The sequence below is a fragment of the Mesocricetus auratus genome, unplaced genomic scaffold, assembly GCF_017639785.1.
Source record: "Mesocricetus auratus isolate SY011 unplaced genomic scaffold, BCM_Maur_2.0 Super-Scaffold_100004, whole genome shotgun sequence".
Lineage (NCBI taxonomy): Eukaryota > Metazoa > Chordata > Mammalia > Rodentia > Cricetidae > Mesocricetus > Mesocricetus auratus.
In genome coordinates this window covers 15,422,978-15,435,756 of record NW_024429189.1, presented here as the reverse complement: position 1 = coordinate 15,435,756, position 12,779 = coordinate 15,422,978, and positions in this window count along the sequence as shown.

Below are 12,779 nucleotides of genomic sequence, written 5' to 3'. Positions count from 1 at the left end.
AAGCCAGGCCTCCATTGTATCTACTTCTCCTATCATTCTCCACAGGGTACCCACAGAATACTGAGCACTTAATGGTTTTCCCAGCCCAAAGTTCAAATGCCAACACAAGGCATAAAACCTCCAGGCAGGAACTGAAGCAAAAGCCATGGGGGAGTATTGCATTCCAGCTTATGCCTCATGGCTTTCTAAGCTTGCTTTCTTATACAACCCAGGACCCACTGCTCAGCAATGACACTAACTACAATGGACTGGGCCCTCCTTTATCAGTAATTGATAAAATGCCACAGATAACTACAGGCCAGTCCTATGGAAGCATTTTCTCAGTTATGGTTCCCACTTCTCAAATAATGATAGCTTGCATCAGGCTGACAATCAAACAAAACCAAAACTGACCAGGATATCTGCCTTCAAGGATTAGAACCAGGAACCAGATTTCACTAGATAAATCTAGATATGGATGACTCTTAGTCCTAGAACCTGAGAACTACGAAGTTCCAGGAGGACAGGTGACACCCACAGCCCTGTTCCATCAGAAATGTAATTCATGCTCAAGCACTCTTAAAAACATGAAGACTAACTCATGCCTTCCCCAGCCTCAGTGCTATGTCTGCTTCCCCTACAACAGGTCTTTGGCCACCAAAGGAATTTCAATCTTAAGAGTCTCAGGAGAGTGAGAGAATATATTCAGTTCACAAAATACAAAGATTTGTTTGGCAATTTAAAGCCTTTATAATCATGCTGTGTTTAAAAGAAGAAAACTAACTCAATCAAGGCTGCTCTGGAAAACATCAGATGCTTGTCCAATACAGAATCAGCAATAGCTTAAATAAAAGGAAACACATCACCCACAAGTTCAACTACCATGCCTGCTCCCATGAATATAACTGACAGTCTCAAATATCAGCGGATCCAAAAAGAAGCTGTTTCAACATTCATCTTTAAAAGCTTTACTTGTAACCTTTGAGATTTTCCATGTTTACCTACTGTATTTCTTATTTTTTAAATGTTTTTGTCAATGCCTTTCATACATTAGTCTTTACTCTTCCCTCTCCATGACATTCTTCTTTATTTTTTAATAGGTCCACACTCATTCTAAATATTTTTTAACTTTGTAGTACATTCTTAAGTATTTTTCACCATTTCAGTTTTGTAGTGATGAGTTTATGGCTATAATTAATTTTAAGCCCATTTATATATCTTATGTGGTTTGATATCAATGATGATGCTTTAGTTTGGTTTTGCCTTGCTAAGTCATGAAGACTGTATATTCAGAAATAGTCTTCCCAATAAGATATCCCCTTCAAAAATTACAGATAAAAAGATAGGTCCAAGATAACAGGTGAAGAAAGAATATAGAAAAGCTCAAGAAATGACAAAACAAGATATCATTCTCTATTCTTTATAAGATCACAATTTTTTCAATTATTTAGTTCAAAAACATTAAGACATATGAAAAGACAGATACCAAAAGTTTTCAGCAAAACTGATCAGTGACCTGAGAAAATGATTCAAACAAGCACATGAATTTAATATAGGACCTGAACAGGAAAGTCAGTGAAACAGATAAGAAAATCCAGAAGTGTGTGTGAAAAATTCAGCAATGAAATTAAGACTTTTGAAAAAGAAAGTGTATAAACTTTGGAAATAAAATTTAAGTGACTAATAAAGACATTTTTAAAAGTATCACCAATAAACCATCCCAATTAGAAGTGAGACTATCAACAATGGAGAACAAGACCAACAAAATACAACAACCAAACACCATTAAGAAAAAATAAATAAATTTATAAAAATTATAAATGTTTAATAATAAATAAAACAATGTCCAATTACTCTGAAGTATCATCAACAGATCAAATCTAAGTACCCAGAAAACAGAAAGAGCTGACATAAAGACACAACGCACAGAGAACAGAGACTTGAATCCTATTATAGAAGAAAATTTCCCAAATCTCAAAAAAGAAACAGACATTCAAATACAAGAGGCACTTGTTACAGGCATGACCATACAAAATCCTCCCCATGACAAAAATACAAAGACGATTAAAAGCTATGAAGGAAAATTCAAACCTACTGACCTTGTCTGTTTGTCAACTTGACACAGCCCTAGACATATCTGGGAGAAAAGAATGTTAATAGAGACAATGTTTTCATAAGATTGGCCTGTAAACAAAACTATGGGATTATTAAAAATAGTCACTGATGTGGGAGTGTTCAGACACTTGTAGGTGGTAACACCCCTGGGCAAGTAGTCCTGGGTTATATAAGAAAGCAGGCTGAGCAATTCATGAAGAGCTAGATGAGCTGAGTTCCTCCATGGCTTCGGTTACTGTCCTGAGTTCTGACTTGATTCACTGGATGATGGGCCATAATCCATAAGTAAAATAAAACCTATTCTCCTCAAAGTGTTGACCAAAATAATAGAAACATAAATAGGGCATAGACATAATATTCGACCAGCTACTAAAGAGTAGCTGCTCGAATCCAAATGAAGGTTCACCTTACCAGGATTTTTGGACTACAGCAGTTCATAGCAATGAGTTCCTATGAAATATGTCAAATAAATAACCTAATGGTGCACCTCAGTGTCATATAAAAGGGAGAACAATCCATACCCCAAAACGGTAAATAGTAATAAATAATAAAGAACAAGGTAGACATAAATGTAATGGAAACAAGAAGGACAACACACAGAATGAATTGTGTTTCTTAAAAAATGTTTGATGAGCCTTTAGTCAATCTGAACATAAGAAGACAATGGCTGTGATTACAGATTTCAGTGAAACCCAGAGAAACAGAAAGTACACTGAAAATATAAAATCTAATTTTAAAAACTAAGGATAGTTAAAGATACTAAGAGAAAATCTGTTTAGGGACAATGGTGTGAAATATTCAGTGCTAGCCCATGAAGAGGTGAAAGTACCACTGTTTTCCTTTTGGTCTTTATGAATTAACTTTTTTTGGGGGGGGGTCTTTACACTGTAGTTCTTATTTGATATTTACTTGCATGTCAGAATATTTTGATTGCATGTGACTGAAAACCAACTCAAATGAGTATATGATATATGTAACTAGAAGAGTAGTTTGGGGAGAAGAAACTCACAGAAAAAACGTATCAACTTAGAATTTTTTGTTTATAGCACCCTGACCCGAAGAGATGAGAACATCCTCTTGGTCTGCTCTGTCTCTGACATGCTTTGCTCTAGGCTGCATTGATTTTAACATAGACATGCTTGTTGCTCGCTTGCTTGCTTGCGTGCCTGTTTCCTTGCTTGAGTTTTGCTCTCTTGCTCGTTTGTTTGTTTGTTTGTTTGTTGTTGTTGTTTTTGCTCGCTTGCAGTGCTGGTGAATGAAGCATGTGCAAAGCAAGTGCTCTCCTCTGAGACCCCTTCACAGAGGTTCTCTAAATATTTCGTTTGTGTGTCTATTTCTTGACAGTCTTTACATGGATGCTTTTCCTTTGTGGTCATTTGCCTCTACCTGGCTGAATGCCACACAACTGGTCACAGGACCATGGTCTTATTGAGTAGATTCACACCGACAAAGATTGTTAAGTGGAGAGCTTGCACCACCACTAAGTAAAAGTAAAAGAAAGAGTTGATTTTATAGTCAGACTGATGTCAGCTCTGCTGTATTCACATGCAATTCTAACACCAGCCCATAGCACAGACCATTTTTTATTTCTCTCTCCCAACAGAGTTTACATCTCTTCCTTCAAAGGTTCCCAAGTAAAAGCCTCAATCATTAAGTATCCACATCACATCTTTACTACCAGAGCCTGAGAAATTCAAGAATGATGTCAGGGAGTCCTTTCGTTTCCCACACTACAGCATGTGTATTGGAATATTCAGTGGTGATGTTCATATGTACAATTACATAGATGGGACACTGTTAAAGGTGCTCAAATTTTCTTCTTACCCGGAGTTTGTACCTGACTCCTCTTTGTGCCTTACCAGATGATTATAATTCTTAACTGTGAAGCCAATCAGATAATGTCTATTGTAAACTCTACACAGTAAAATTTAATGTCTTCCCAGAAACTTTACACTGACATAATATTTAAGTTTTTGACCATTGTCGAACTTTTATGGTATTCCATTCTTCTGGTCTTCATTTTTGTTGTTTAGATTTGGGGTTTTGCAGTGTCTGTTAATTTTTCTTTATATGATCTCAGAACATCAAAGAAGTTACAGGGCAAGCTCACTTCAATGAAGAATTATGTCTTTGTATCGTTGTTTATCACCTGTTGCTTTGAATACTAAGAACAGCAGAAATAAACAATCTCAGCAGATGAACAAAGCTATTCAGAATTTCAGTACATGCTTCCTCTTTTTTTTTCTGCATTGCGTTGTTTTACCCCAAACAAACAAACAAGCAATTCGAGTGCTTTAGAGAACGCACTCTTTATAGTCCTGGAGTCTACTAAAATTTTATTTATTACTGCAAATGGTTGGATTCCTGCTTGTGTGCCATGGGAACTAAATTTCTGTTCCAGTGTTTTGGCACACCCTCAGTATACTTACCTCTGTAGGAGTGGTGTGTATCCACAATTATGTTATTTGAAAAGAATCTTTGTACTGGAAAATCCCATTGAGATGTAGCATCGTGTTTCCAAGGGTGCCTTGGGACAAGGAAGAATGGGGCAATAATATACAACCACTTGGTTACATCATTCATACCAGAGAAATTATCATCCTACTACTGACGGGAGCATTTGTACTTCTCTATTATCAAAGATTTTGCAGAACTGCTCAGCCCCTTCTATTCATTTCATTCCAGCTGTTCTAACACAAGGAAAGAAGCAGATTGTTTCATTCTCTGAACGTACATTAAAAAGGACAATGCCATCATTTGGGGGGCCTTTGAAGGGATTTTTGCTCAATTTGAACTGTGTGTGGAGCAAGCTCACTGCCTTGTAACAAAGGCTTGAAACTCTGTGGTGACAGGCAAGTCAAAGGCTGAAGGATTTGTTAAAAGGAAGAAGCCCTAAATGTTCAGCATAAACAACAGACATGAGAAAGGAAGCAGGGGAAAGGTAAGGGGGACCGTGAGAAGGAATGTGTGCTGGCCAGCGCTGAAGCCTTTCACAATCCTCTGGGAAAATGCACTTGGACCTTCCAGGACTCTTTCCTGAATTTGTCCTGCATCAAAGACTCACAAGCTTGCTGTCACTGGAGCTCACATTCCCTGACTCTGTGTGTATAGACTAGGGATTTTTTTAAATGCTAACTACTAATTTTTTTTCTGTGGCAATATCCACATCTTTCTTGTTATATTATACAATAACATGAGCTTTGATTTCTTCTTAATTTCTCTACTTCTTATCCTGCCTTGTCATACATTCTGAATGCACAGATTTCTGTACTTTCTTATGACCTTTGCTTATTATTCTTGACTCATGAAAACATCAATGCATATGGGTATTTCCTTTTTTTACAGCAATGGCAGAAAATGAAAATTAATCATAGAGACTGGACAATACATAATTAACTGAGTCATCTTCAGTGTGTGTTATAGGAAATCACCAAACAGAGCAGAATTTAAAAATAAGACGAAGTGTATTTCCACAGTCTAGACAAAGAATGTCAAAACTTACTGATCTAGATGTCTCTATAAATAGTGCCTTGGTATGACTGTGTGAAAGAGTGTAGCTTTCTGCTTGCTCTGGTGGCAATGGTAAAATTGATTCTCAGTGCAATATTATGTGGATCATAGTATTTTATCTACAGGTTGGTCTTGTCTTCCTAAAACTAATGAAAATTCAATACATAAAGGTTTTTAAAGGTCATAATTTTCAGACAGATAAAAATTGTTGTATGTTTTATTGTAGACTGTAGAAAGGAATAGAGTAGCTGAACTTGTTCCTTCCTGTCTCAATTGCCACCCATTACCAAGTATTTGTGCTAGTGCTAGCTGATGATTTGGTTTCATTTTCTGAAGGCTGAGGCATTGGTAAAAATTTCTACTTTTATTCTAGGTTGCTTTTCCCTTGCATTGCCTGTTGAATCCCTCTGGTCTCAGTTTCCCCTCAGTTCTAGTGGCTTTGGAACACAAATGAAAGTAATCCAGTTGTCTAGCTATTACAAACTACTTAGTGCAATGATTTTCCTCTGAAACTACTAATAAAGGTATATTTATCTAGATGTTCTGTCTTCTGCATAATATAGTATAAATTGATTCCCAGGTTGGATTCACAATGGCAAAAAATAAAACAATATTTATTAAATTAAAGTAAATGAAGGTAAACCATCTAGATAGCTATAAGGCAGGACTGAATTAAACCTAGTCAAATATTAAGTTCCTGGCAGTAAGGTAATGAAATTCATTATTTAAAGAGGTTGTGTAAGGAAAGAACTGACATTTCTAACTTATAAGGACAAAACCAGTATATTTTGGCTCACAGTTTGAATATTTTAGTCAAGATTGGGTAGATTCATTGCTTTGGCCTTTGGAGAATTTTCCAGCTACATATTAGGATAGTGGAGCCAACTGTTTGCTTCTTGACCAGGAAACAAAAACAAACAAACAAACAAATGGCTGAAAATGAAGAAGTCAGAGTCCCAAGACTCTTTCAAGTGCTTATCACATCCCCAGGGACCGTATTGGTCTGCAGTCCTAGAATCTTCCAACAGCACTACACAGAGGAGTATGAACCTTGAAAGAGTACCTCTCCACACCACAACAAGCCCTTGTATGACTTACAGATGTTTGTGTTTCATAGTCTCAAACACAGTACTTTTGTGTTTTACCCTCCCTCAGGTTCTTTCTGTACCATGAGGAACCAGTGGGTTTACTTTGCTCAGCCCAGGTCTCAGACATTTCCTAATTCAAACTGAGCAACTAGGACTTAGAGAGCTGGTTCATAGGGTAAAATCCCCCTGCCACTAAACCCTATGATCTCAATTTGATCTACATGAGTATTACATGGTGGAAAGAGAAAACCAACTCCCTTAGGTTGTTTGACTTCTACTATGTGCCCCTGGCACATGCACACCTACACATATAATATACAATATATCCTTGTGAAGTAATTTTTATTAAACTGAAACTATTATTTTGTCTATTGTCTTCTCTTGGATATTTATTTTTGCTCAAGTTACACACACTAATGAAAACTTTAACATATCTGCACAAAAAATAATCTAAAAACTCATCCAGAGTTTCTCTAATTCATTTGTCAGTTCTACCTACTAGCCCTGGCATCCCCTGGATTCTGGCTCACTGAGTAGCTGCTTAATATCCCATCATGGATGGAGGAGTGGCTCACACGGCTCCACCCTGAGCTGAAGGGCTATTGGCAATGGATGACTGCTTTGGAAGAAGAGTGAGTTGTCTTCAGAGGTATAGCTGCTGGTAGGCTATCAGTGTCTCGGTGGACTTCCATACACCCACACACATATTGGAAGCAGCAAGTGAACTTAGTAATTGGATTAATAAGCAAGGCCATGGAGATGGAAGGGAGAAGGGGTGTGGAATGGGAGGAGCTGTAGTGTGAATAGGAGGTGTATGATTAACATCCGTTGTACACAGGTACGAAACTCTCAAGAAAGTAAGAGATAGAGGTATGTGTCTATTTATTGTAATATCCCATTATTAAACCCGCATGAGCTCCTCAGAGCCTTTTCTCCTTAACCTACTACCTTTATTTTGTGATTTTGCTTTGTTTTGTAGGGAACCATGGGTTTATTAGTCATAAGGAAGGGATATTGTGTACAGCCAAGTTAAGTTTCAATTGCTCTTTGGACATTCCTCTCTTCATGCCATGGTGACCACAATATCCCTAGACGCTTGTTGGGTCATGACAGGAGCTGAAGAAAACCTTAGAGTGGATGTTATTGAGCAAGGGAAAGAATGAAGCAGATATGGTTAGTTGGTAGGGGTCCATCAGATTAAAGTATGTGCAACCATCAAAAGCTATAACCTTAATATCCACCATTCATCTCAAAGAATGAAGGCTGTAAATGAGCAGAGAGACCTAGAATTACTTTCCCTAAATGACACAATGTGTTTTCACTTTAGTTTCAGGAGTGTTTTCCACAGTGGATGAGCCAGGAGACAAATGTACTGTAGCAAAAAATAGTTACCTTGTAAGTCATAACCTTAATTACACCAGTGGGCATATCTCACCTGGCAGGTTGGAATTGAAGCTTATTGGGATCTATACTGGTTAATACCATTGGTGTTTGGTGTTTTCTCCACTAGCAACCATCAGAGCACTTTCTGGCACTAGAAAACTAGCCAGCAGGGAAGAAGTTTCCTGGTTGGCTAGAGACTGCTTTCTCTATGTCCTAAAGCCATGCAAAGCAAAATGTTTGAAGTTAGGTCACACATATCAGAAAAAATTATGTTCGCATTTCAGGGCTCGAATTAGCCTACTCAGTATAATTTTTTCAAGTTCTAGCCATTTATGTACAAACGCCATGTTTTTATTTTTCTTCGGGTGCATAGTATTCCATTGTGTACATGTACTACATTTCCTTATTAACCCATCTCTTGATGTACATCATTTTTATGGCTTATAGCAGGGGAGATTCTCTACAACCCAGCTTTCTCTTACTATATACCCGAGAAACATGATGAGAAGAGCCATGTTCCCATCCTTCCTCACAGAACCCTCACTAGAAGTAACACCGTGGCTGGGAATGTACAATGAAACTTTTTAGTTTTACTTTTGTTTTCTCACTTGATTTGCTTTCAATAGGCACCAATATTTATCTTCTTATAGTTTCTCCTGTTCTTCTCCCATTTGTTTCTTCTCAACTTTGCTCACAGAGCTGAGAAATCCAAAATGTAATTTTCTCTAAGAGGAAGATTTGCTTTTGAATATTTTAGTGTTTCCTTCCTTCCTTCCTTCTTTCCTTCCTTCCTTTCTTTCTTACTTCTAACTTTCTCCCTCTTTCCCTCCCCACCTCTGCTTTTTATAGATTCCCAATCTGTAATGCTAAGGTATTACAAACATCCTGCTAAGAGACCCTCCCCTTGACTTATGAGATATTTCACATTTCACAGAGAAACCTCTAAATTGGAGTGCTTGTCATTTCTAACCTGGTTGAGCTGGACTTTAAGCTTAATGGTTATGTTACTTACAACAGTTTCTCCTTCACTAGTTGTTGCTTAAATACGGTGGCAGATCAGAAATAAGAATCACAATAATACTTTTATTTCCACAAGCTCTTCACAGTTGCTCATATCTGATAGAGAGTGGATGCTTGTAAATTTGAATGGACTTACTTTAAAAGCACTGTTTAAACTGAACTGAGCAAGTGAGAGCTCATGGACTCCAGTGTGACAACTGGGGAACCAGCATAAGACTGGACTAGGTCTCCGGAATGTAGGTGTCAGTTAGGAGTCCTGGGCAGTCTATGGGGCCTCTGGCAGTGGAACCAAGTTGTATCCCTAGTGTATGAATGGACTTTGGGAGCCCATTCCCCATGAAGGGATATTCTTTCAGAATAGATTCTTAGGGGCAGACCTAGGCCCTGCCTCAAATGACTTGACAGACTTTGATGAATCCCCCATTGGAGGCTTCACCCTCCCTGGGGAGTGGATAGGGGGTGAGATTGGTGGGGTCGGTGGGAGGCATGGGAGGATGGGAGGGAGAGGGAACTGTAATTGATTTGTAAAATACGATTGTTTCTAATGTAAATAAAAATTTATACAAAAAACAGAAAAAATAAAAGCACTGTCTACACTCCAATCACAGTGTGAAGTCAGGGTTCCTGGCATGTTTATACTGACCTCTTCCCAAACCTTACCCCTAGAGTTTCATTCAGTAGTTTTTATTGTTTTTCTTTTGGTTTTTTGAGGCAGGGTTTCTCTGTGTAGCTTTGGAGTCTGTCCTGGAACTTGCTCTGTAGACCAGGCTGGCCTTGAACTCACAGAGATCCGCCTGCCTCTGCCTCCAGAGTGCTGGGAATAAAGGTGTGAGCCACCAATGCCCAGCTTCATTCAGTAAGTTTAAGTACAGACTGTATGAAAATATGCATGGGTCTGATAGAGGAGTCTGGGCAATCATTACTCAGAACAGCCACCGAAAGAAACATGATATGCGCTCTCTCCAAAGATGCAAAGGATGCAGGAACTAGAGATAGAGAAGCAAGATTAAATTTTGAGTGCTTGTTTTCCTTGTAGCGATCTAGCCATGTCATATCTCTAATCACTAATGGTAATAGTAAAATTAAAAGAATTAAAAAATTATAAGATGTATGTATATATATATATATATATATACTCTAATTGATAAATATGTTCAGAGAGCTATCTTTCTTACTTTTGGACAAAAATCTTTCAAGATTTTGATTAACATCAACATTTTGCATTAAAAAATGCATGACTGATGTAATGACCAGAGGAATTCACATTAACACCCAGGCCTTTCAGGTACTACTCTGTCTTCCATTTCACCTTATCTCTTATTTGGACATTTCCATTTGTGGAACCCCAGGCCTGCCTGAAATGCAAGGTGGAATATCAAGAGGGCACACAATTGGAGTGGAACTTGGGTTTCTGGGTTCTGGGCTTCCATTTCCACTAATTAACTTGAACCAGCCACAACATGGCAGGAAAATCATTAGTCTTTTTATATTCATATTCATAATACCAATGAAAGCAATGAAATCTGGTCAATTATCTCCAGAAAAGTCTGTGAATAACATATCGCTTAATGCAAATGCATTAAATATCTTGCAGTTTCTCCATCCAGACCTCCCTTCATAAGGCATCAGGATGGAACTACTTAGAGAAAACACAGCTTAGGCATTAGTAGAGCATGCTAGAGGTCTGCAGGCTAAAGTATAAGCAGGATTTGTTGGGACTTGTGTTACTTCAATTCAACAGTTTCTGAATGAATAAGAAGGTGGGTTGCTAATATTTGAGCTACTTACTGCAAGTTAGAAGAAATATGAAATTACTTAACCAGGAATATTATATGCTTATTGGAACCCACAGAGTGAAGTGAAAAATCTCCTTGTGACCCTATAATTCTGAAATCAGAACACAATTCTATTGCGAGGAATGGAACAACAGTTCACAGCTGTTTCCCCAAAGGGGGAAAAACTGATTCAACCTTTGTCCTACCGACTTCCCTTCTTCTGTCCCTTCAAATGCTTTCCAAAGTGTTTTGAAATATCTGTCCTGAAAATTTCTATCCTTGTAAATATTCTTGTATAGTGTTTGTATCTGCTTAATTCAACACAAATTTTACACATCTCTCGAATGGTATTAGTAACCCTTACTTGCTCAAGAGTATATTTTTTGTCTATCTCTAGAGTCCAGTCCTTTTCTAGTTATATTCACTTCCATTTAATTCAATTGAACTATAGAATATTGCAGTCAATAGTGGATTTAAGACAATATCTGAGGATCTAGACTATTGTTTGACAGAGCAGAAAGGGAAAAAACACAGAGAGCTACCTAAAACTACATACATAGCTTACAAAAAAGTTTGTAACTGGACCATCCATCATTCCTGTGGTGGCAATCTCATTAATATACCATAGTATACCATCTGGAGTTTGTGTCTTTTCCTAGGAAGCCAAGATATGTGTTAGAGACAAGTCAAAAACTCTCACTGAAAATCAGAGAATTCAGAAAAAATGGTGCAGAATATGTTTAGATGAGACCAGATAGTGTACCCAAGAATCCTGAACCATTTATGCTGTGTTGGCCTGAACCGTATAACTTTACCAGTTGCAGTTCCAGTTTCTTCTTCAATGAAGGGAGATATGAAAGTCCCTTTCCTGGAAGATTGTTGTTATGACAACTTATGTCCAAACCTGCCCTGAATGAAGAGAAAGTATCTGTGCTCTTCCTATCATATGGTTCTCATACTACTCCATTCTGTAAGTTATGGTTTTGCTTTCAGTTGATGAACCTGTGACTTCCTGTCCCTGTCCTTGCTGACTCTTTCACAGTATATGACCGTGGGCCCTTTCCATCTTCTAACATTTTCTCATGAAATACCCTCAGAGCATCTAGACTGAACAGGGATTGTTTAAAAAGAGACAGTGACATCTCTCTGCCAGTCTTGCTGTTTGGTTTGAGAATACTTCCAACCCTGATCTTTGTCCAATTTCCTGAAAGCCACACCATTGATCAGGCATTCAGAAAACTGGTAATGAAACATTCCTAACCTAGACAAGAAATGCTCCAACTGGGCATGGTTTTGTGGTCCTTTAATTCCAGCAGAGAAAGGAGGCAGATCTTTGTGAGTTCAGGGAGGCAAGCTTGGTCTACATAATGACTTCCAGGCTGGCCATGACCACATAGTGAGACAGTATCTCAACAACAAAAAATATATAAAAATCTATGCTAAGTGTGAATATTGAGGTTCAGAGTTTTTGTTCAATTCTTGCTTCATGCAATGTGATTTGAGCTTAGACTTTTAGAATGGTTATATTATATACCTGTTGCCTCAGCAATTTGAGATGTTCCCGTTACACTTTGACCTGCCACCAATGGTGAAATACCACTTGAAAGAATAAAGTATATTTTTGAGGCAGCCAGGGAATCATTCATTTGAAAATTTCTCCATTATTTTGCAACCCTGTTAAGTCGCCAACAGCATTGCAAGATTTGGCTTGTGGATACCTGGAAAATGTGAGACTTGAATATTTCATGTGGACAATCTTACTTCACTTCCCCTGAGGGAAGAGGAAGGGGCTGAACTGCACATGTTAAATTTGTCCCTAAAGGGTAACACCTAGTGTGCTACAGGGAGCTTCCTGATGGCATCATAGCCCTTCTACATTTACTTCCTATCTTTTCATCCCAAATGAGTT